A 24,718-nucleotide genomic window follows, 5' to 3' on the forward strand; every position below is an offset into this window, starting at 1 on the left:
TCAGTTCAGGACTCCAGCAGCTTCCGCCGACGCTTTGGTGACTAGCGCCCCCTGGTTTCCCAGGGTGGCATAGGGAGCGTCACCTCCAACTTCTCCTGCGCCACGATGGGCTGCTTAAGAGGCTGGGGTTTGCTGTGCATGTCCATGTATTATGTGTGAACATATTAATAAGGCCACATCAGGGTCATGTATCTGCGCATAATGTAGGGTGAATGCGGTTTGGGTGGTGGAGATTCGGAAAAGTCAGTGTTTGGATGCGTTTTGGTTGATAGGAGTCCGCCGGGGAATGCTGTTTATGTGGCGAGGTGTAGAGTCGCTGATTTAGGCGAACGGTCTCTAGGCGGGTTGAAAAATGGGTTGAGACGCGGTAGAAGATGCCGTTTCTGTACGCCGTTCAAAAGTTATATTCTCGAGCTAGCGCGTCGGCCCTAATACTGCCTTAGACAGGTGCATGTCCTGGGGCTCAGGTGATGACGTGATTATGCTGGAGATGGCTGCTCAGAACGCGGAGAGTGGCGCGCGGTACACGACCACTACAGTGGGCTCCGCAGGTGGCTTGGGATCCTAAAAATGTCACAGCTGTGTTTTTGGGTATTGCTAATTTTGATCGTGATGGCTATAGCGATGGCTTCTGCCGTCGCCGGGTCCGATTCTGTGAACGACGCTTCAGGATAGGGGGTTGGTTGGGCATACGAAACTGTAGCTCACCAGAAACGGTAGCTGAACCGGTGACACACCGACTTAAAAAAATGTGGCAGGGGAAATGCAGCGCCTGAATTGTGTTTGTTGCGCCGGATAAGCTTGTAATACTGTAGAAAGTTGCTAATGACGTCTGCAATAAGAAAATTGCTAGTTGCTTAATTCTTCGAAAGCTACATGCCGGAAACTAACATCCTTTGAAACCAACGAGGAAAGCGATGTCTTTTTTAGTTTGTAGTTTTTAATCAAATGGGAGATTAATAAAAGCAGAAAAACAACAACTACATGCCGCCGGTGGGGTCCGAGTCCATGATCTCCGAATTTAGCTTCTGGTGCTTCACAAACTGCTAGGACGACGGCTGTCCAATCTGCTGCATTGGATGGTATTGATGTGTAGTGTAAGCGAAACTTTAGTGTGTTCACCAGCGCCGCCATCATCCCCAGCGGCGGACGTGGTACGTCCTTTAATACTACGAGCGCTGCGTAGGAACGCGGTCGAACGCAAAACTCGCAGGTCATGGGTTCAGATCTCACCGGCGGCATGTGGTTGTTTCTTTCTTCTGTTTTTATTAATCTCCCATTTGATGAAAAACTACAAATTAAAAAAAAGACATCCCCTGTTGGCCTACGTCATGTGTGCCATAACCAGTACCTCTTTTCTCTCGTATGCTTCGAAATCTATTCAGACAGAAAGAAAGCTCCATTACGCTTGGCTAGCTTGATTAGACGCTTGAAATGCCTCGCAGGCGTTTCAGCCACAGTATCAACCGCGCTCTCATTCATGTCAAAACTGCATGCGAAAGCGACGTCGTCTCCTTAAGCGAACGTCGAGTGAGGTGCGACCCCCTAAGGGTTGCCTCGTGCCACGTAAGGGGAGGCGGTGTTTGCCACATCTGCATTGCTTGGCAATAAATGTTTCAACCACCACCACAAGGTTCGTAATCACATGACCGCATGCGGCGAAGCGGCGGTCGGCGCACAGCGGTCGGAGCAGCCGCGAGTCACGTGGTCTGACGTCACAGCCTGTAGAGGGTCTGTGAGGGGTAAGTATGAAGGAAAGTGTGGAACCTACAGTTCTTGTGCTGCAGTTTAGCAGGGATGTGCTTGCACGCAAGGGGAAACTCTTCACAATCCGCATTTTTCACAAGACGTGGCGCCCTCTGGGAAGTGGAGAAAATTCGTTTGCTACTTGTTGAAAACGCACGTGGAAGACGCCAGTTACGCGTGCGAAGTGGTAAGTGTGTGCTTGACAGCTGCCGCATGTGCCTTTCACTAACGTGATCTGCGCATGCATAGCGGTAGCAGGCGCTTTCATTTTTAAGCAGTGTATGTGAAGGAGAATACGTACGCATGCGCAGAGCAGCCTTGGGAAAAAAGCTTGTCACGATATACTCGGTAATGCGTTGTCAGATCGGAGTTGTTGCGGCCGATTTCTGCCGTGATAGACGTGAGCGCGCCCCTCAGCTATCTGCGAGTGATGACGTGATCTGGTTACTTCACCATCGTGTTCAACGCTGCCCGACCAACGAAAGCGTCATTAGCAGCTGTGCTGCATAACTTGCGGGATGGTCACCACCTGTAAAGCGGATTTCAGCGGCAGTTTCGGCGTAACGCGGTGCTGAATGCTATTGCCTACGTCACACTGCCGTACAGTCGCCGGCAGGTACATCTGATATTAGAATTTGCCGGATCTTGTCGTGCAGCGCATCTGCGCCAGCGTTCAGCTAGAGCGTTTTCGCCCTCGGTTCCACCCCCCGCACGTTTATGGCTCTGGCCTTGTGCCCACGTGCAGCGTCCGGCTCGGCATCTCGGCTTCTCCGATGCACCTTTTGTTGCTCCCATGCGTCTCGGTGCCCGTGTGCTGTGCGATACTGGGGCACGTTAAAGATCTCTATAGTCGGATACGACTTAATTCCGCAGTGAAGCACCGCCCAAAATCAGCCTCCGCGCACAGAATTCCTCCTCGACGAAAAAGTATAGTCCACTGCTTAAACGTGCGGGCAATTCCTCTGCGCGGGGACGCACAGGCAGTCACTCGAGGCAGGACTTTGTACAAAGGGTTTATTCTCACATCAGGGGGCCGGTCGTCGTCGTGGCAGCTGGGTCAGGTGGTCCTTTCGGCAGGGCTGGTCCAAGAGCAAGAGCCCGCGAGCCTCTCCGGTCTCGCCATATAAAGGCTCTCTCCCAGCCTCGCTCCCCCCGCCCCCCCACTCGGGAAGACGGGGTCCCAGGCTACCCGCGGTGAGCGGCGCGGGATTTGACTTGCCCGCGAGCAGACCCTACATTTCCCCCCCCCCTAAAACGTCCGTCCCGGGGTCCGCCAGCAGGCGTTCGATGACCTCCGGGTCCGGGTCCATAGAGTCGTCGCAGGGGGGAGGGGTGCTCGCCGGGGGGCCGCTCACCGCTGGCTGGACGGGCTCCTCACGAGCCGCCCGGGGGGGGGGCGAGGCGCCTGGCTCCGCTGGGGGCCCTGCCGGCAGCGCCCTCCAAAGCTCCTCGGCCGCCGGGGACAGCAGGTCTGGGCGGCTGGACTGGAGGATGCGGAGGGCCGCCTCCTCCGGGCTGCCCCTCTGCAGTGGCGCAGCGGGGGAAGGCGCTGCAGCCGCCAAGAGCTTTTCCGCCGCCTCCCTGCGCGCTCTATGCAGCGCACCGGCCTCGTGGCGGGGCCGGTGCACAACAAGTGTGCCGCAGAGAGAACACAGGCCGGCCCGCTCCTCGTCACCAAACACGGCCGGGGGCTCCTGGTCCCTCTCCTCCAGGGTCAGGCCGCGGAAAGGCAGCGGCACTTCCTGGAGGTCACCGCCGCGAAGGGGCTGCGCCTGGTCCCGCCACCTGGGCCGCGCGCAGTACGAGATGGCCGCTCCGTTGGCGACCGTGGTCCAGGTGGCCACGTGCCGCAGGACCCTGGGCCGCTTGGGTTGCGGCTGCTCGGCGGCCGAAGCGCCGGCTGGGTGCTGAGGGGGGCCCTGCGCCTGGTCGTCACTGGCCCTCTTGCGTTGGCCTGCACCACTGGGAGGTGCTCTCCAGTGGTTAGGCATGTGGTTTGGCGGGCGGTGGGGGCCACCGCGGCCGTGGAACCTGCGCCACTCGCGCGGCTCCTGCCGCCAGCCGGGTGGCGCGCCTTGATGGCGGCCACCGTTCGACGGTGGTCTGCCTTGCCTTCTGGAGTCCGAGCCACAGGCGTCGGTCCGCTGGAGCTTCCTAGAAGACATACTGAGAGGGCGAGAGCACTGCGAGTGATAATTGATCGAGAGACACGGGTGCTACCTGGTCCTCAGGTTGTAGCGTCGGTTGCAAACCGCACCGCTACCTGCTCGTCCTCCCGGGGGTGAGATCGCCGCATCGCGCTGATTTTCCACCGCTTCGCAGTCATCGTCCTTGCGAAGGTGGAAAGCCTTCAAATCAGCGACATGCACCGGACCGGCGGTTTCGCCGTTTGTCAACAACCGCAACTGGTAGGTGAGCGGCGTAGTCCGTGCCGTAACTTCGTACGGCCCAGCCCACTTGTGCGCTAGCGACGCGGCGAAACCGCGCGCTGCGTTACTAAGTGGGTGCGTTCTCTTGAGTACTAGGTCGCCCGTGTTGAAAACGACGTGACGGCGACCTTTGTTGTACTGATCCGCCTGCTCCATGCGCGCCACATCGAGGTTTTCGCGGGCTGCTCGCTGCGCTGCCTGCAGGCGCTCCCGGAGCCTTGCCGCGTACTGCGAAAGCGGAGGGGGCGCAGGCCCCGCCGCGTCGAGTAGGGCATTCTCTTGCGGAAAAGCGATCTCTCTCCCAAAATTCAAGTAAGCGGGTGTAATACCCACTGACCTGTTCACGGTTGTCCTTGTAGCGAACGCCAGTTCGGACAGCCGCGCGTCCCAATCTCTGTGCTGCTCGGTCGTCGCGACCAGCATGCTCTTCAGATTTCGATTCACCCGCTCGGTTATGTTGCTCTGAGCGTGGTAGGGACTCGTTCTCCTGTGGCGGATTTGAAGCGCCCGACAGGAGTCTACAAAGACTTTGCTTGTGAAATACGAAGCATTGTCTGTAATCAGGTCGGAAGGGAAACCGAAACGAGTGAAAGTCTCCAACAGTTTTTCCCAAATTCGTTCCGACACAAGCTTCCTAAGGGGGAAAACCTCAACCCACTTGGAATAGTGGTCCGTTATTACCAGGATGAATTGGTTTCCGCGTGCGGACCGAGGGAGGGGTCCCATGATATCGCACGCGACCACTTGCCACGGGTAGTTGCTAACTACCGCCTTCATCATGCCAGCGGGCTTGCCCGCCCGAGGCTTGGCTACCTGGCATACCGGGCAGGTACGGGCGTATCCCAGCACATCCTTTCTCATGCCTGGCCAGGTCGCGACACGGCATAACTTGTCGTAAGTCTTACTGCCGCTGCCATGGCCTGCCAGCGCTGAGTCATGGAAGTACTGCAGGAACCGCTTCCGCAACCTTCTCGGGACCACGACTCGGAAAGGGGATGCTATCGCCGCTTCCTCGTCAAGTTGGGGAATATAGCGGAGCAGCAAGCCATCATCGCCCAGCAGATACGCGTCGTACTTGCCCTCAGCGTTCCCGGTGCAAGCTGCGCTGCTCGCAAGCTCCTTCAGCACCCGCTGGCAAAGACCGTCTGCTTTCTGGGCCTCGATCAGCTCTTCTCTACTGACCGCTACTCCCCAAGACAGATTTCTTTCTGCCTCGCTCCTAGGCAGGCGAGCGGTCGCCGCCACGAGCTGCTGTGTTTCCCTTCTCTCACAGCACAGTGCGGGACCTTTGTCCGCCTCCTCCTTCGTCAAACTGGGCGCGACACTCCCGTCCGCCCTCTCCTCCTCTCCAACAGCGGTGACGCCGCTTTTTACAAAGCTGGGCTGCGCCTCTGAAGCGCTTCCGCCAGCATTCCATGGTGCGCGCGATAAAGCATCGGCCACCTTGTTCAAGCTGTCCCGGCGGTACTCGATGGCGTACGCGTAACGTTGCAACGTCAGCGCCCATCTCGCGAGTCTGCCTGCGGGGTTCTTGAGCCTCTTTAACCAAGACAATGCCTGATGATCTGTCTGCACGGTGAAGACCGCTCCGTCTAGGTACATGTCGAACTTCGACAATGCGAACATGATCGCCAGGCATTCTTTTTAGGTCACGGAGTAATTCCGCTCCGCCGATGTGAGCGTGCGACTAGCGAACGCGACAGGGCGCAGTTTGCCCTCGTGTTCCTGCAACAAAACAGCTCCAACACCGTAGTCACTAGCGTCTGTCTGCAAGACAAACTGCTTGTTCAGGTCGGGGAGGCGCAGACTAGCGGTATTCGCTATCGCGCGAGCCAAGGCAACAAATGCGTCACTCTGTTCCTTGCCCGAGACCCACTTCGAGCCTTTACGCAACAGCAGGTTCAGCGGCCTTGCAAGCTCCGAACAGCGCGGGATGAATTGCCTGTAGAACGCAACCATCCCCAAAAACCTCTGCAAGCTTTTCACATCCATGGGGCAGGGGTAGTTCAGAATTGCCTGCAGTTTGTCATCATTCGGTCTCAGTGTGCCATCATCCACGACAAAGCCCAAGAGGTTCACTCTCTTCGATGCCAACTGCACTTTCTTTGGATTGATGGTTAGACCGGCACGTCTCATTCTATCGAGAACGGAATTCAGGTGAATGAGGTGCTCCTCGAACGACTGTGAGAATATCACAATGTCGTCGAGGTACGCCATGGCGTAGTTGAACCTTGCATCGCCCAGCACGATGTCCATCAGTCGCATGAACGTGCTCGGGGCGTTAGACAAACCAAACGGGAGTCGAGTAAATTCGAAGAGCCCGCGGTGGCAGGTGAATGCGGTTTTCTCAATGTCACCTTCGGCCACCTCAATCTGCAGGTACTCTCTGCTTGCATCTAGGACTGTGAAGAACCTCGCGTTCCCTAACGCGTACATCACAGCCTCGATCGACTGAAAAGGGTACGCAACCGTAGGCGTCAGTGAGTTGAGCTTACGATAATCAACACACAGCCTGACCGATCCATCTTTCTTCGGCGCTAGAACCACTGGTGACGCCCAGGGACTTTGTGAGGGTCTCACCGCACCGGTGTCAATCATCTCGTCAAGGGCACAGTCGAGAAGCTGCCTCTTATGCGCACTTAACGGCCTCGGGTTACACCTGAAAGGGCGCGTATCACCCGTCTGAATCTCGTGCTGAAGCAGGTCGGTTCTGCCCGGTTTCTCCGTGAAGCAATCCGAAAACGGGAGTAAAGTTTCCGCGAGCCTTCGGCGCTGACTACTGGGTCCTGAGAAAGACGCAATAATCGCTTCCAACGGGCCACCGTCTCTCAGCGTCTCGAGGGAGCTCACCTGCCTTTCTGTCGCACAGGTAAGGACAACCACCTTTTGTGCAGGACAGCCGGGCAAGGATGCGCTTTCGAAGGGAATGAGGGGGGCGAGCTGGCTGTAACGATAGCCATTCTCCCCCATGTCGAGCACAATGCCTTCGCTCGAGAGAAAATCCCTTCCCAGAATTACTGGTATCGACAAGCCAGGCAGATAGACGAAGCGATGTCTCCGCTTTCTGCCGTCAAAACGCATCGCAAGACGCACTGCTCCCTTTGCCTTTGCCGCCCCAGCTGCTAAGCTTAACGGGGTTTCGGCCGGTCTGACACGGATGTTACCTATCCGGCAGGCCTCGTACACCTCGTCACCGACCAGTGACAGCGTTGAGCCCGTGTCTACGAGTGCGGAGTAGCATCGACCCGCTAACTGCACTAGCATAAAAGGGCTTGAGCGCGGAACGACTCCCTGAGCTCTACAGGCGAGCGGGACAAAGGCCTCCCCGTCGCCGGCGCGGGAGTTCTTTTCCTGACTAGCGCCTTGACAACCATGAAATTCTCCCGCTGACGGTGAAAGGCCGCTGCCACCAGACATCACCGCCAGCGCCTGGCGTTTCCCTGCATACGCCTAGCTTGGCATTCGCGTGCCACGTGGCCGGGCTGGTTGCAATTCCAGCAAAGCCGGTCGTTGACCCGCCGCGTGGACGGAGGACCCCTCGTTCCACGAAGCGGTTGGGGACGACTCTCCCCTTTCTCCGCGCATTCCTGACGCTCGCTCGGCGCGTGGCCTGTGAGGCCGGCACGACGCCCTGCTCGAATGCGTACGGGTCAAGCGCGCGAGGGACAACAGGGGGTTCCGCCTGCCTTTCCACGGCCATTACCTCGGCGCGCCGAGCCCTCATCGCGCATTCTCGGCCTCCATCCCATGCGCATCCCGGTTCTAGCGATTCGGCCGGCCTGGGGGGCGGCCGGTAGCGCAGTTCGGCGAGTAAATCCGCCTGCACGGTCTTGGCCTCCTGCGCTAGGGCCTCGAGGTTTGTAAAACTGCGGCCCCGCAGATACGGCTTGAAGCGTGGATGGCACTGCCTGATCACACGCGCAACCTGATCTCGGTCGGTTGCCGTCGGGTCTGCCCTCTTGTACAGCTCTTGCATTGCGCGTACGTACTCGAGGAGGCTTTCCTCTGGGTGTTGGGTGCGCAACGCGAGCTCCTCCAGCATCCGGCGCTCATAATCAGGCGGCAAGAACTCGGCGCGGAAACGGTCTTTGAAGTCCGCCATCGACTGGAAAGTCGGCTGGCAGCGCCTCCATCGCGCCGCGCTCTCGACGAGTGCTACAGGCAGGACCTGCCCTAGCATTACGTCATCTGGGGCGCCCAGAGCCGTCTGGTAGTCCTCGAGTTGTTGCAAAAACTCGTGGACTGATTTCGCGTCCGTGTACCCGGAAAAGGAGGGGACCTCCATATTTATCCGCGGGCGCGATGCTGTCGCCGATGCTACCGATGCCGCGGCCTGGTTGGCGCCAGCCACCGAACCGAGCTGACGGGCTAATGCGGCAAACATCTCAGTCACCTCCCCTATTACGGCCGCCGCGTCGGCCGTCTCACTACCGGCTGCCCCGCCATCCAAAGCCGTGGCTGAAACATCCTTTCTGGGAGGCATAGTTCGCGCTAACTGTCCGGCCGCACCGGCTAACTGCTCATGGCAACAAGAACATTCACATACACAACAATCTATCTACAAACACGCGGAAATACACAACACAAAACGCCCGAAAACTACATAAATAACACAAAACCCCTAACAAATTTACAACACTACACAAGTCGCTACCCCGCGAACATTCCGCCTGACCCGCTCCTTAACCCTATCGGTCCGGCGTGGCCCTGAACAAAGAGGGCCTGCCACGAGCCTGGCTGCACATCCCAAAATCGGCAGAGAAATCGTCCACAAGGTGTTAATTAAAGCCGCACGCTGGGCGCCATTATTTGTGGGCAATTCCTCTGCGCGGGGACGCACAGGCAGTCACTCGAGGCAGGACTTTGTACAAAGGGTTTATTCTCACATCAGGGGGCCGGTCGTCGTCGTGGCAGCTGGGTCAGGTGGTCCTTTCGGCAGGGCTGGTCCAAGAGCAAGAGCCCGCGAGCCTCTCCGGTCTCGCCTTATAAAGGCTCTCTCCCAGCCTCGCTCCCCCCGCCCCCCCACTCGGGAAGACGGGGTCCCAGGCTACCCGCGGTGAGCGGCGCGGGATTTGACTTGCCCGCGAGCAGACCCTACAAACGTTTCTTGTTACTTAAACAAGAAGCTCATCACAAGAAAAAATTACGAGGTCTAGAATTTTGATATGTGTATTGTTTGATATAGTGAAACATTAAAAGATAATTTTGTTGACAGTTGCGATTGGCCACCGAAGTAATACAGGATACAGCCGCTCAGTGTTAGCAAGTGCTGTTCTTTTTTTCAGTTAAATTCTTCCGGAGCCGTCCATCGACATTCGCTCATCCAAACGATGCTGCCAGTGTCGTCGCAACGGTTGGATCTGGAATCCGCGCCCAAACATTGATGTCGATCGATTGAAGTATAATTTACTTGCATAACCGGCCGCTGATTGCGGCACCGGTGCTTCCATTTCTTGGTCTTTTCTAACTTAAACGAGCTCCTTTTTCGGTGAGTGTGGTCTCTTTTTAAATTGGAGCGTATTACCCAATTGGTACAGGCAAAAGTCTATTCGTCCTGAGTGACCCGTCAAGAGTCGGTGCCACTAAAATCGCGTTCAGAGTGTAGACCGAATATTGTATATGTTTCGTAAGTATACAGTCTTTTTTCATACGCTTAGATCCCAAGGGCTTCGCATTCTGAGCCATGCTGTGAGGATATCGTTATCCTAAAAAATTAACTTTCTTGAAGATGGGAGGAACTCTCCCTCTTACCCTTCCGAGAGCTAATACTTCGAGAGTGTTGCAAATAAGAGCTCCGCTGCGCTCCTTACAACCAAAGTGTTTCGGCCCTTTTATTTGGTCAAAGGCTGTACATTATCTGAAGAGTAAGCCCGGAAAGTATGAAAAAGGCCGTCACCCAAGCAATCTACAAGTTAGATGAAATATTGAAACAGACCTAAAAGAGTAAAAAAAAACGAACCTACAATATTTCTCAACGAACCATTATTTTGCTGCAGCCCTAAAATACGCATTAAGCTCTTTATTCTACAAATAACTTCGCACACGGCACTCGTATTGCTTTCGAGGCGAAATGCTAGAGGAACGCACACTGCGCGACATCAGTGCACGTTCATTAAGGAAACCCAGGTGGTCGAAATTACGCGCATCCCTCCACTGCGGTGTCCCTCATAGCCCGAGTCATTCCAGGACGTAAGGCGCCGTTGAACGAACACAGCATACACCTCAAGGAAATAGTTGCTTGCTTTATTTTAAGGTACCATGGGACTAACGCATTACAAAATATACTGCACCAGACTTAGTGTTTATCTTCCTTTTTAACAGTATCAACAGTTCTTTTCTTGAGTTATGCGTTTCCGTATAAGGCACCGGTATACAGAGCCATACGCGCTGTAAGGAGTGACTTGCATTGGCAAGTTGCCAATGGCAGTGGCAGCTGAGCGCACTTCGAGGAGCAATTAGAGCTCCAGTGGGTGCCGGCTCACTCTGGGAATCCAGGAAACGAGGCTGCCGATAAATTGGCCCGAGGTTTGATTTGCCGGGCTCAGGACGGCCTCGGTCCAGGTTTCTCGAGAGAGCGGGCGCACACCTTTGCAGAGCTCACGCAAATGCGCCTCACACTGATTGAAGCACAGTTTAACTCTTGCACCAGAGTCGATACACCACTGTCCGCACTGGTTGAAACACAGTTCGATGGCGCGAGGTGGAGGCCGGCTCTCTCATCCGATGTCACGTGGTGTGACGTCACGGTGTCACGTGGTGTGACGTCACGGTGTCACGTGGTGTGACGTCACGGTGTCACGTGGGGGTCCCACGGCGACGGCGTCGGACTTACCCTCCTCCACACCCCTCCCTTACCCATTCCCAACAGATCCTCTGGAGACGCCTCCAGACCCGCTCTCTCTCATCCCCTCAGCTGCTATCTCTCTACTGTGGCACCTCCCCTGCATGCACCCTGTGCGGCGACCCTCACGCCACACTCTCCCACATCCTTTTCGGCTGCCCTGCTGATCCTCCCCCGCAGGGACAGCCCGCGTTATCAAGTTGGGAGGACTGGGAGGTCGTGCTCTCGTCTCCGGACCCGCCATCGCAGCTTGCTGCGGTGCTTCGGGGTGCCGACGTCATGGACAAACACCGCATGAACGTTACGACGTAGAGTGGGACCGTGCGGTGGTCCAGGGACCCAAGGGGGGTCTAACACACTTGCCATGATAAAGTTTTTCTCTCTCTCTCGGCCAAATGGGCACGGGCGTGATGATTTTTCCTCGCTGACGCACGAGGATGAGCCGGCAGCAGTTCACTGCGCAAATGTTTTTACAGGCTATCCTGCCACATGGCGCGGCTTCACCTTGGTGAGTTGTTATGACAGAGAGATATAAATCGACGCAGACAAAAAATATTCTTTCTAATTTTCATCCGGTTATCGCTGCACCTGCTACGTTCGCAGCGACTGCCTTTAGTACGGACCACGTGATTCTATTTTTGTAGGACGTTGCACGCGGCTGCACTTGCGAGTACTGGAAGCCAGCGTCGTACAAAAGCATTGTCGCTATAGGTATTAAGACACCCTGTGTGCAGTCATCTTTGTCGACAAGGAAACATGAGAACCACGTCTTTCTTCGTGTTAGTGTTTGCCGCTTTCATGCGCGCGGAATCTGCTTCCCGAGGTAAGTTATCCAAAATTTCTATATTGTTGGTGCGCTATCGAAGTAGATGTAGAGCATGAATAGTGCAAGAAAAGGGTGAACTTTTGTTGGTGAAAGAATATAATTTTTTGCTCGTTATTTTTCACACTGAAATATGGTTTGGAGTTAAGCTTGCCTATTGGCCAGTAATCGATAAACCAAGTACCTGCATAAGAATAACAGCCATGCTACTGAGGCAACTGAACTGAGATATGCTTCAATTCCCTAATAAACTAAAGCTTCTTGTGCTTCTGAAAGGGGCAGAGACAACAAATTTTTGCTTGGGTGCTTTCTTCTTTCAAGTGACGCGTTAGAGAGTAGTGTACGTGATCAACCTTTTGTAGCCACCTACGACCGATAAATTATTTATAACTTCTTGATGCTGTTTCGGTTTCGTTCTCATGAGCTGAACGGGAAAGCTTCCTTTGAGCCCATGCGTACCAGTAGGCAACGCATGAACGCCGCCATGATCCAATGGTTTGCGTGTGTTGCCAGCTGTTTTGACGCTTGCTAAATCTGGACAAAGAACGGACTTGGAACCTGGCAACGTAGTCCGTGGGAAGATGGCGGTATGCGGAGTAGCTCTCGACGGCGCTAAACTGCTGTAAACACCGCGAAAATCGCCGCGTTTGGATCATTTCCAATTGCATGTAGTGTCGCATACCGACCGCAATTTCATACAGGTGGCTTGTGTCTAGTGAGTTGTTATTCGAAGGCAAGTACCGCTATTGTGACGCGCTTGGAGTGTATTTCGTCCGTAGAGCGCTTGGGATTTTGTATGTCCTCTGTTGCCGAGTGCAAATACACGTCTGAAATTTGCTTTAGCCCCAAAAGGACAAACACAATTCGCAAAGGAGACGTATGCCCAAGGTAAATGGAGCAACTGCTCTGCCTGGTTTGTTTTGAATGTTCAGCATTTTGTTATATTAAATGTCGAAGGTTTGTTAAATTACCGCGGGCCTCTCGCATTTTTTTTTATCTTTCTCCTTCGCCGAGGAAGACTGTGCTGTGTCTTTTCTGGCGCGGGACGAGCTCGTAATGGTTTTTTTAGTACGCAGCAACGCTCAAAGCTTCATCACGAACGACTGAAACAAGGTGGAGGTGGAAACGTATGCAGCAGCATGTACCGCTCCGGAATCTTCCCGTTTCATGTCTAGCATTGTGCGCACTAAATTATGGGCGCTTGGTTGGTTGTCATGGTGCTTTTGTGTGTGTGCTTTTGCTGCTAACGTATGACTCTACGGTAAAACACTGACCAGAATTAAAGCGCAAAAAGACAGCACTAAGTACGAGAAAAAAACGACAGGAGCGCTCTACGTTTTTCCTGAGATTGTTTTTTATTCCTCTGGTTTCAAAGCCTATTTATGAGAATCTACTGCCGCTAGTGCTTTATACGCATGGGATAAAATGGGTCTTGCGATTACATGTATGCTGTCTTGTTTTCATGCCCCATTTCCTGTCACTGGCTCTGTTCGGAGGGATAATGCGCGGTGTCACATGCTTGAGCTGAAGATCATAAGTGTGCCTCTTCTCCGTATAATAAACATGTTGGTAGAGTGCGCATGCATTGTCCTTGCACCGTTGTCGTTGCGCGGCCGTTCATTTCAACAGCCTTACGGTTTGGTTTATGGTTTATGGGGTTTAACGTCCCAAAACGACTAAGGCTATGAGAGACGCCGTAGTGGAGGGCTCCGGAAATTTCGACCACCTGGGGTTCTTTAACGTGCACTGACATCGCACAGTACACGGGCCTCCAGAATTTCTCCTCCAAAGAAATTCTAGCCGCCGCGGCCGGGATCGAACCCGCGTCTTTCAACAGCGTTGCGTTTAATTACCGCATGCATTAGGGCTAAAAAACGTAAAGGTAATAAAAACGCATTTAAGCAAGAACACCTACATCCTTTATAAGTAGCACCAATGTGTACCCTTTCAAGCAGACTGAGGACATGGCGTTAAGAAACACAAATAACGTTAAAAAATAAACGGCAGCAAGGTTCATTCGCCTGGTGTCATCCGCCTTTAAAGAGAGTCCCGAGAGCGGGAGATTTTCGTTCACACGCTATGCAGTACACAGTTCTCGCGAAACGTGTATATGTATCACTTCCCGCGTTTACTCACAAATGATGCAAAATGCCCGATCCTTTTGGAGCTTTTTCCATGCATCAACGCACGAAGGTTGCAGCGCGGTGCACGAGACGCTAATTACTCTTTGTCGTATGCAGCTCCTTGCATTAAGTGCCTTGATTCCATAGCTTAAGCAACTTGTAATCAGATTCGAAAGCAGAAGTTTGAAATCGAAACTCCGAGAGCGTTCACTCCGGAACATGTTCACAATCGTCCGACATTGAAAGAAATGACCACAACCAGCAAGCTAAAGATTACAAAATATGTTTAAAACATTGAAAATATGCGTAGTAAGAGTAACATATAATTAATTTCTCTGCCGCAGTTTTCCGAATTCAAGTTCATACTTCACCCATCCTTGACATTGCGAGAAAAAACTATGCTGGCCACAAAAGTGTGTTTTAAGATGGCGTCCAAGATGGCAACTTACAAGCGTGGACCGCTTTGCTAGCTCAGCTTTACCCCCGTGGCTGAACATAGTAACTGTATGGGCTGAACGATAGTGTTATAGGTAGTGTTTAGGTCACGTCAGATAGAAAAAGAACAAACAGCATATAACTGATGATAAGTCGTTCATTGTCATTCCAGCTCTTTATGCATGTTAATTGAAGTGTTGTAGTGAATTAGAAGTACGTATCAAAGAAAGTATTTTATGTTTACTTTTGTGGCTCAAGTGATGCACTACGCGTCAAAGCCATCGGTCGGTTGAAGAAAACGAAACTGAAAAAAGCGTAGAGAAGAAATTCAATTATATAGTGCTTGTAGCTGAATACCACGTGGTAAACTATGTATTTTAATGGCTAGTGCATTAAAAGAAGTGCATTATTTGAAAGAAGAAAATATGCAGTTAAAATTAGTGTCTATGGAGTGTTTCCAGATCTTTAATTCCGTCTCATCAGGGCTCGTCTTTAGACCTTTGGTAGCAAAAATGTCTTTTGGCATTCCACGCACAGTGGTAACTCCTATGGTATTGAAGCTGGTGCTGTAAGGAAACCCACAGAAAGAGGACGACACAGCAAACAAGAAAGTTGTTCTTTGTAGTCGTTCTTCTTTCGACAAAAAGAAGAGTTCGTTTTCGTTGCGTCGTCCTCTGCCTATTGTCTTCCTAATAGCGCTAACTTCAATTCAAGAGAATAAGTGACCAAATAGCTCTGCACCAAGATCTACTAACACTCCCATGACCGAGAGCAAAGGAATAGCTTCCGGTTGGTTGTGTTGGGCGTGCCCATCTACCAAATGGCTTAGCTCGCTACTTTTTTGAACAGAAAGTTGCCTATTCCTTGTGCTTACGTTGTGGGCGATGTATATCTGCTGACACCGCCTGAAATGAAGTCCGAACATGCTTCCTAGACACTCTTATGCCGTTACAATATATGCATACGGTTCCTTTTCTTGCAGCGTTTTGCATTACCGTTACTTCGCCTGATGTCCTTACTATCAGTGCGGTAGGTCCATTTACGCATTTAATTTATGCAAAATCATGAAACTCTTCATTACTGCACAAGAAATATAGCAAATATTCACATTTAAGTTAGGGATCTTGCATTCCCTTTTCCATTGGCTATTATTAATGAACACAGAATGATGACCTACAATACTGACTATTTTAAATGCCGCTATGAAGTAATGTTTAAAAGCAATGTTTCAATGACTTTTTAGTCAGTGTGATAATAACTAGTCTCGTCTTCCGAATGTTCTATTTTCGGAACATTGACGTTACCCATATACACAACGCAAATGTACTCTCCAGTCTAACGAACTGCGCTTTTCTGCCAGAGCGACTGTTACGAGAACAAGACCATCGATATTTGCACCCCTTTCAACGTAAGTGATTGTTTTTTTATCGCTAGTTTTAACACGTTTTGGCCATAATTCATACCGCAAGATTTCGGAGTGAGCACGTAGGCTTTGAAACTGGGTTTAATTTTTGTCGCATACTGGTCATCTCATTTCAGGAGAAGGATGCAGAGAAATTTCGCGATCTGATAAGAGTGAGTTCTTTGAAAAAAAAAAGAAGCCATTGAATTCTATATTCTGTTATCTAGTGCAACGAAAATTGCATCTTCGCACGCCGATAACGAAACTGGAACTTTATTCTCAGGCTGCGTACATTTATCATTCATTTCGAATGGGCACGAGCTGAGTAAACTAAAGATTTGTCCTCAATAATTCCTTTTGTTTTTTTTTCAGTGCATTATCTCCGACACAGACGACAAGGTACAATCGCTGGCGTATCTGCTAAAGGCCGATTCACACGACGGACCGTTCGCCCGCGGCCCGCGCACTACGTGTGCATACGTCAGCACTTTGAGGGGCGCGCTGTCGGCCGCCATCCATCCATGCATCCAGCGCGCCTCTCAAAGTGCTGACGTATGCACACGTAGTGCGCGGGCCGCGGGCGAACGGTCCGTCGTGTGAATCGGCCTTAAACGATACCGTGGCATCTAAGCTTCCAGAAGACCAGCGAGGCCATAGCTTCTGTACGTACATCGGGCAGAGATTTTTACGAAGGAGTCTTTATGTCTTGAGTGCAATTTATTTGGCGAAAAACTATGCTGAGAGGTTCAGCTAAGGGCTATACCGACTGCCGGAGTTAAGTTTTTCTTACTCTCTGAAGTATTCCACCTGAGAGTTTCGCAATAACGTCATTTTATAGCAATGGACTGCCGCCCTTAGATAATTTCTTTATGCCTTCAATTTTCAATACAGAAAAGAACGCGAGGCTGCAAATTTCAGGCAACGGGCAAAAGAGGCATGTGGAACATCGACAATGTTTTAACCTGGGAGCTGTTAAAAGAACAAAATACTTGCTAAGCGCTCTGAATGCCGCCATACGAACAACTTGAGAATCACGCTACTACAACTGCTACCAGACAAAAAAAAAAAGAAGGAGTGGAATTACGGCTACAGATGTTAGACAGTCACAATAAAGCACATCAAAAAATAAAAACAGAAAAGTAAAAGATGTGTTGAAAAATGCGAAAAAAGGTGCTTCTCAACAGTTTTAGTCTTTTCCCCCGGATTGCGTTCTATATTCGCTGAAATAAATGAATTCAAAATGAAAAACATATATCTGGCTGCTTGAAAGAGTGGAAAAAAAATATTGGTGAAAGAAAGGCCAGAGAAGCACAGAGGCAAGGCCTTCACTTGCGCTAGCAGACCGCCGCCGCCCGGAAAGCAGGATTTGTTGCCGCTCAAGTCAGCTGATTCTCCCACAGCATTCCTGTAGTGGGAGGGATGGAGTGGATAGCGGATAAGTGAGCAGGCCCACACAGAAGGGTAAAGTATGGGAATGGTGTCTGCAGCGCGGAGACTGAGGGACGTCCGATAAATCCCGCAAATAATGGAGAAGTGTAGATGTTCAGTTGCTTTACAAGGCTGAAGGAGGTTTGCCGGCCTATGTCGTGAAAGCAACAGATGAGGAGGCCGACAGCTCTGCCTAGCGAGGCTCATCTTGCAGACAGAAGAGGACACGGGAAGGGGACTGTGGCTTGAAGCTACCTCCCTGACAGAATATGAAAACGTTAGTAAATTGTAAATTGATTTTTTTTAGGAAAGGAAATGGCGCAGTATCTGTCTCACATATATCGGCGGACACCTGAACCGCGCCGTAAGGGAAGGGAGGAAGGTAGAAGTGAAAGAAGAAAGAGAGAAAGAGGTGCCGTAGTGGAGGTCTCCGGAATAATTTCGACCACCTGGGGATCTTTAACGTGCACTACCATCGCACAGCGCACGGACGGACGCCTCTTGCGTTTCGCCTCCATCGAAACGCGGCCGCCGCGGTCGGGTTCGAACCCGGGTACTACGGCTCGGTAGACGAGCGCCTTACCACTGAGCCACCGCGGCGGGTTGAAAACGTTAGTAGAGTCAGCTAAAATGAGCCTGATGAGAGGACGGAGCTGTGCTGACGTGTCTCGCATGGGCTCCCGCCTCGAAGCCACTTTTCGGCAGAAAGAGTCAGCCTTCGGGCTCGAATATTTTGGACGACATCCGGGCCATTGTCCAGTGCCTGCTGAAGCCGGATTTTGCCAATCTACGGACACCTAGGCATATTGCCGGCTGACTGCCGGCCTAGCCATCGAGCTCCGCCTAGCTCGCCACCTCTCCGCCGGGAACTGAGCGCCCAGGGACCCACACAGGTGGAGTACGCCGTGGAAGGCGAGAAAATATCAGCGTCGGAGCTCGAGGACGGAAAATGGGAAACCATTCTTCGGTACCGCGACCGACAACGAGGCCTGAAGAATAAAGGGCCCGCATCAACCGACGACGAGCCTGCGCAGGGGCACGGCCAAGGCAAGTCTAATTCCAATTTTCCATCGCGAAAGAACGAGAAAAAGCTACTTGCACTCAGGAAGAAAGCCCTTCTCCCGCGCTTACCGACCGATGACTACAAAATCGTCTGCCGACCACAAGTTTGGAATCTGAGGGACTTTGCGCCCGGACTACTACTCTTCTGCGCCTGCGAGGTGGCCAGGGTGCCGTATGATACGGTGAAGAATGAAGGCATTATCAGAGTCAATACGGCCAACAACACCTTCACGCTATGCACGCCCGATCGTCAACGGGCGACTGCATACGCCAAGATCAAAAAACTGAACCTCCAAGGTCAAACCTACAACGTAACGTCGTACGTGGCGGCGCCCGAAGACTCGGTAAAAGGGGTCATTTACAACGCCTACGCGGGAGACTCGCCCGAAGCGGTTCGCCAAGGCTTCGGAAATAGAAACGAAGGAATAGAAGTTGTGGATGCCCGAAGGATCGGGCAATCCAGAAAAATATAAATCACCTTTTTTGGAAAGAAACTACCCAGCCAAGTAATCTATCAGTGCGGCGTCTTTCGGGTCCACCCCTTCAGGGAGCAACATGAAGTATGCTACAACTGCAGGAGGGTAGGACACCGGGACGATGTCTGCTACAAACCTACAACGAATCTTTGCCGCCGCTGCGGAGAAAATCACTCGCCTCTACCTGAGGGAGAACAGCCAACCTGCCAACCCGTATGCATCGTCTGCAACGGGGGCCACAACACAGGCAGCCGGAACTGCAAATTCCGGCTTATCAACAAGAACAAACAAGGAACGCCCCATGGCAACCAGGCACGCAAGCAAGGGGACAACGACTCATCACTACACGGACACCAGTCTAGGTCCAGGAAGAAAGAACACGGTGCTACCGGAAAAGGAGGAAGCCACAGCCGGAGCAACTCCAGCTCCTTCCCGCCCCTGGGGAACCCTGCAGGGAACGACAAGCGAAGCTCGAGCCGCGGACGCAGCGATAGCCGCTCCAACAAAAATGTGAGCTGGCCAGCAGAGGCCTCCCAATCTATTGACGCTCAAGAGAAGGAGTTTCAGATCCAACTACAATCTCGAGACAGAGAAATTGCCAACCTTAAAAAAGAGTTGGCTGACATTAAACGCCTGTTACAAACGCATCATTTACAGAACGCCACCCACCGCGTCCCAGGCTTCGACCAATAATGCAATGGAAACAGACGCTATTTGCCACACTCCCTCCACCGCGTCCCAGTCTTCGGCCCATAACGCGACGGACCCAGACGCCAGAATAGCAACTAAAAGACCGCTTCCTACAAAAGAAGGCGAGGAATCCAAAAGAAAGGCCTAGGCTTCGGAAGCCGACACCCCGCAGCCGTCGAAAGCGCCTACCAAACTCAGGGCAGACATCAATACTCTGTCAGAGAGAACTAGCGCTATATCAACAGAACAAGCAACCTTCCAAGGCCTCGTTACTACCAAATTTGCAGAGATAGATATTCGCTTTGCAACACTAGAGGGACAGGTATCCCAAATAGCCACCTGCATGCAGCAAATAATGGATAGGCTTACAACTATCGAGGCCCGCCTACCCCCCATCTTGGATCTGTCCACGACGCCACAACCATCTATAACCCAGCATGGCACCACGCCAAAAATTTGAAATTTGGCAATGGAACTGCAGAGGCTTCCGCCGCAAGCGGGCCCACTTGCAGCTCCACATCCAACAAGCACCGTCTGTTCCAACCCCAGACGTGATTGCATTGCAAGAAGCTAGCGGCAGGGCTACACTGCCAGGCTATAAAGCATATCTGCCACCTCATTATGATACTAGTAACGCAGCCGGCTCCTTCACAGCCACTCTGGTGCATAGAAATATCACCGCAATTCAACATTTTATAAATGATTCGGAAGAAGATTACCCCCTACATGAAATAGTACCAAGGCAAAAAGGAGACTCAAATCTCTTCATCCTTAATGTATACAACCCGCCCAGAAACAAAGGCAATGGACTCCCACACTTGTTGATAAACACAGTAAAGCTGGCTGCTGGGGCTCAACTAATAATTGTGGGAGACTTCAACGCTCAACACCCAGCATGGGGATATACCAAAGCAACTCCGAAAGGGAACCTGCTCTGGCAAATCATACAGTCACTAGGGCTCACAACGCTAAACAACCCGAGCGACCACACACGCATGGGTAACAGTGTATGTGTAGACACATCTCCAGACTTATCCCTCTCTAAAAACGTCAAGGACGCAAAGTGGGTCAACACCGGGCAAAACCTTGGTAGTGATCACTTCATCCTTAGCATCACCTTCCCCACGACAAAACTTAAAAACAAAGCAAAAGAAATACGAACCACGGATTGGGACAAGTTCAGGCAACTTCGCGACAAAACAGCTCCAAAGGAGATCTCTAACCTTAGCGACTGGGTTATCTCCCTAAATGAGGATGTCAGCTCCACTAGCGTTGTGGTGCCAGTTGAGAAGGAGGAGCAGATTGCAGACTCAAAGCTGTTACACCTGTGGCAGGCACAAAAAGGCCTCCAAAAACGCTGGAAGAAGCAAAAACACAACAAGCGACTACGCAAAAAGATCGCTGAAATCGAGAGGCGAATCGAGGAACATACACTTACTCTCCAAACACAACAATGGAACCAAATATGTGAAAGCTTCAATGGACAGCTCGGAAATAAGAAGACATGGCATCTTCTAAGACACCTGCTCGACCCAGAACAAACACGTCCCGTGCAACAAAGTCAACTGTACAGACTCATACATAAATATAAGGGTACAACTGAAGACCTAATCAAAGAGCTACCAGAACGTTATCTAAACACGGATGATGGTACCACACAACCAGACTACCGAGGGACTCCTAATCCAAATTTAGACGCAGACATCACAGACGCAGAGGTCTGGTACGCAAATGGAAAACTGCGGACAACATCTGCGGCAGGACCAGATAAAGTAACAAATAAGACTCTCAGGAACTTAGACGCAACGTCGATCGCGGCGGTTACAGACCTCATGAACAAATACTGGCATGCAGGCAACATACCACCAGAGTGGAAACACGCGAAAATCACTTTTATTCCTAAAGCGGGTAAGAAACTCAGCACTGAGAATCCACGCCCAATTTCATTAACATCATGCCTAGGCAAACTCATGGAGCATGTCATCCTAAATAGGCTCCAAAACTATGCGGAGGACATGAACCTCCTACCTGAAACAACGTTAGGATTCAGGGCCCAACTATCTACCCAGGACATACTCTTGCAGCTTAACAAGGACATAATTGAAGCTGACGAGGGAACAGGAACGAAAGCAATATTGGGTTTAGACCTTGTTAAAGCTTTCGACAACGTCACCCACAAAGCCATTTTGACAAGCTTTTCAGAAATCAACCCCGGAGAAAGGACGTACAACTACATCCGATCCTTCCTCACTAACAGAACAGCAGTGGTAACGGTCGGAACAATAGAGTCTGCCCCAATCACACTAGGAAGTAAAGGAACGCCACAGGGCTCCGTCCTGTCCCCTTTCCTTTTTAACCTCTCCGTCATCAAAATTCCCCCCAAACTGGCACAAATACCAGACCTACATCACACGTTCTATGCAGATGACATCACACTTTGGGTAACCAAAGGATGCGAAGGCTACATAGAAGACACACTCCAAGCAGCAGTGGACATCATTGAGGCATGCGCATGGGAATCCGGCCTCACTTGTTCTGAGCAAAAATCTGAACTCTTCGTGATCCGTCGTAAACAAAGAGGTAGGCGTACCACGACATCCCCCCCGCAAATAAACGTCTATGTTAATGGACGATCTGTCAAAGAGGTACAGACCATGAGAATACTGGGGTTGTATTTACAAACAAATGGAAAGAATACTGACACACTCACTAAGCTAAAACGCACGGTAGAAGCGACGGCGCGATTAATCCGCCGCATAGATAACATCAGACAAGGGGTGAGGGAAAGAGATTTATGCCGCCTAGTGCAGGCCTTTGCGCTAAGCAGGATACTCTATGCCACCCCTTATCTCAAATTTTCGAAAGCAGAAAAGGACAAATTGGATAGCATGATACGGCAGGCCTATAAGGCTGCGTTAGGACTCCCACTAAATGACTCAACCGAAAGGTTTATGAGGTTAGGAATACATAACACCTACAATGAACTGAAAGAAGCCCATTTAATGGCTCAAACAGCGCGATTAGCCAATTCCAGAACATGCAGGAGTATTCTTACCAGGCTCGGAATTAACTTTCATCCTACGAATAACGATGCTAAAGTAGACTTACCCCGCGACTATAGGACGGCCCTACTAATCAAACCACTCCCCAAAAACATGCACCCTTTACACCATGAGGGTAGAAGACAAGCACGAGCCAAAGCCTTACATAAGAAATACAGACAGTGCGCTGCAACACTTTATGTAGATGTGGCAGAATACAAAAATACCAATGCCTTTGCAATTGTGGTTGTGAATGAGAATGGTGACCACATCGTCTCGGCGACAATAAAAACGAAATCCTCTGAAACGGCAGAAGAGGCGGCTATAGCCCTCGCCCTAGCACATGCCCAAGGGAGCATCATCCTCAGCGATTCCAAAATGGGTATCAATAATTTCGCTAAAGGGCGAATTACTAACACCTCCCTTAGAATCCTTAACGCAACCAAATTCTCACCAAATTATTCCGAATTGATATGGGTCCCAGCCCATTCGGGGAATCCGGGGAACGAGGCAGCCCACAATAAAGCCCGAGGTTTCGTCGACCGGGCAGTGGATGAGTCTGGCTCCCTGAATTTCCCGAAGGACTCAATGATCACATATCATGATCTCACCAATCATTTTAAATTAGAGAGGAGACTTTTCCCCCCTCCAGACAAAAGACTTACTAAAGAACAAGAGGTTACGTGGCGTCGTCTACAGACGAGATCGATACGCACCCCATCACTCCTCGCGCACATTTATCCAGATCTTTACAACCCAAACTGCAAACACTGTGGCCAACGTGCTACCTACGATCACATCCTGTGGGACTGCAAAATAGAGCCACCTCCGGGTGATCTAGTTACAGCTCCTTCTCTCGAGCGGTGGGAGACCGTGCTGGCTAGCTCTGACCCCAGAACGCAAGTTTTGGCGGTGGAGTGGGCTGACAAAGTCGTCGAGGGCTATGTACTCTCGACCACTTAACGCGACCTCTTGCCAAGCTCTTCCCGGCGAATAAAATGTTTTACAATCAATGAGCCTGATGGCTTCACTCTATGCTTGGAGGGCCATGCAAATAAGAAAAACAAAATAAAAGTGTGCTTTCCGCGACGGCTTGAACAGTGGACATATGTGATCGGGAAGTATATAGCGGCAGGCCAACCGTTAGTCCACAAAGGTGTTGTTTTGATTGCAAAAAGATGGTCACATGAGTTTTGAGTAGTCGACCTACCGCATTGGTTTGTACATTTGTAATGGCGCCTATGTTTAGTTTCATTCTGCATTTACATCTGCGCGAGGTTGTGGACGCGAAGCCTCCTTCGCGTTGAGGCCAGTATATTTGCATAACGAGTCAGTTCTCTTCGGTTAAATGCAGTTCAGTGGCTTGCACACATTGGTCGTCGTCATTGTTTCAGCTTGGTCGATGGCTGCGACGTGTGTTGATACAATTATTAAAGCGATAGCTTCACTGCGCCAGCCACTTCGCCCCGTCGAGCGCGGTCGCACCTCGGCCGTATACCCGTGGCTGCAGCTGTGCGCCGGAGACGCCGCAAGAACCATTGCCTAGCAACCGCCGCGGTGGACACCTGAACCGCACCGTACAGGAAGAGAGGAAGTGGGAGTGAAAGAAGAAAGACAAAAAGGGGCCGTAGGGAAAAAATGAATCTGAGGAAAGGAAATCACGCAGTAACTTTCTGGCATATCTCAATGGACACCCGTCATCATTTTGTAGAGGCAGGGAGGAAGTGGCAGCGGAAGAACAAACAAAAAGCGGGCCGTAATGAAGAAAATGGATTTTAGGAAAGGAAATTGCGCAGTACCTGCGGTGGTGGTGGTGGTGGCTATGTTTATTGCCAATGATGTAAATCGTGGGAGCGAAGCCCCCTTCATGACACTTAGATGCCTCCTCAATGTGAGGAGGAGGCACCCTCACAGCGCGAAGGATAGCCCCCGGAGCGCAATCCTTCTGTGAGCTCTAGATGTCATCCGGCGCTGAGGCGCCACGAGCGTCGGTGACGGGAGCGGTCGCATGCCGCGTCGGCTCCGTGATAGATCGCAATCAATTGCGATACATCAAATTTTCCCCCTGTAAGCCTGGTACCATCGTCTCCAGGAACCTCAGCGGCACCCGTCTACACCACGTTTGTAAAGGTGGGGCCAATGTTTGACCACTTTTCGGGCATTTCAAGTTTTCGTCACGCCGCGGTGGTGTTAAGCCTAACGGCGCCGGGGTCTGCGATGGC

The 24,718-nt window shown here is 51.6% G+C and overlaps 1 protein-coding gene across 1 annotated transcript in view; it reads left to right on the forward strand.

Annotated features, from left to right (window-relative positions):
- The window catches only part of LOC149328104 (uncharacterized), a 398,869-nt gene that overhangs the window by 194,288 nt on the left and 179,863 nt on the right, over positions 1-24,718 (forward strand). The gene's annotated exons all lie outside the window — the stretch shown is intronic.

This window comes from Amblyomma mixtum, chromosome 9, assembly GCF_055824585.1.
Source record: "Amblyomma mixtum isolate Tamu chromosome 9, ASM5582458v1, whole genome shotgun sequence".
NCBI classification, from domain to species: domain Eukaryota; kingdom Metazoa; phylum Arthropoda; class Arachnida; order Ixodida; family Ixodidae; genus Amblyomma; species Amblyomma mixtum.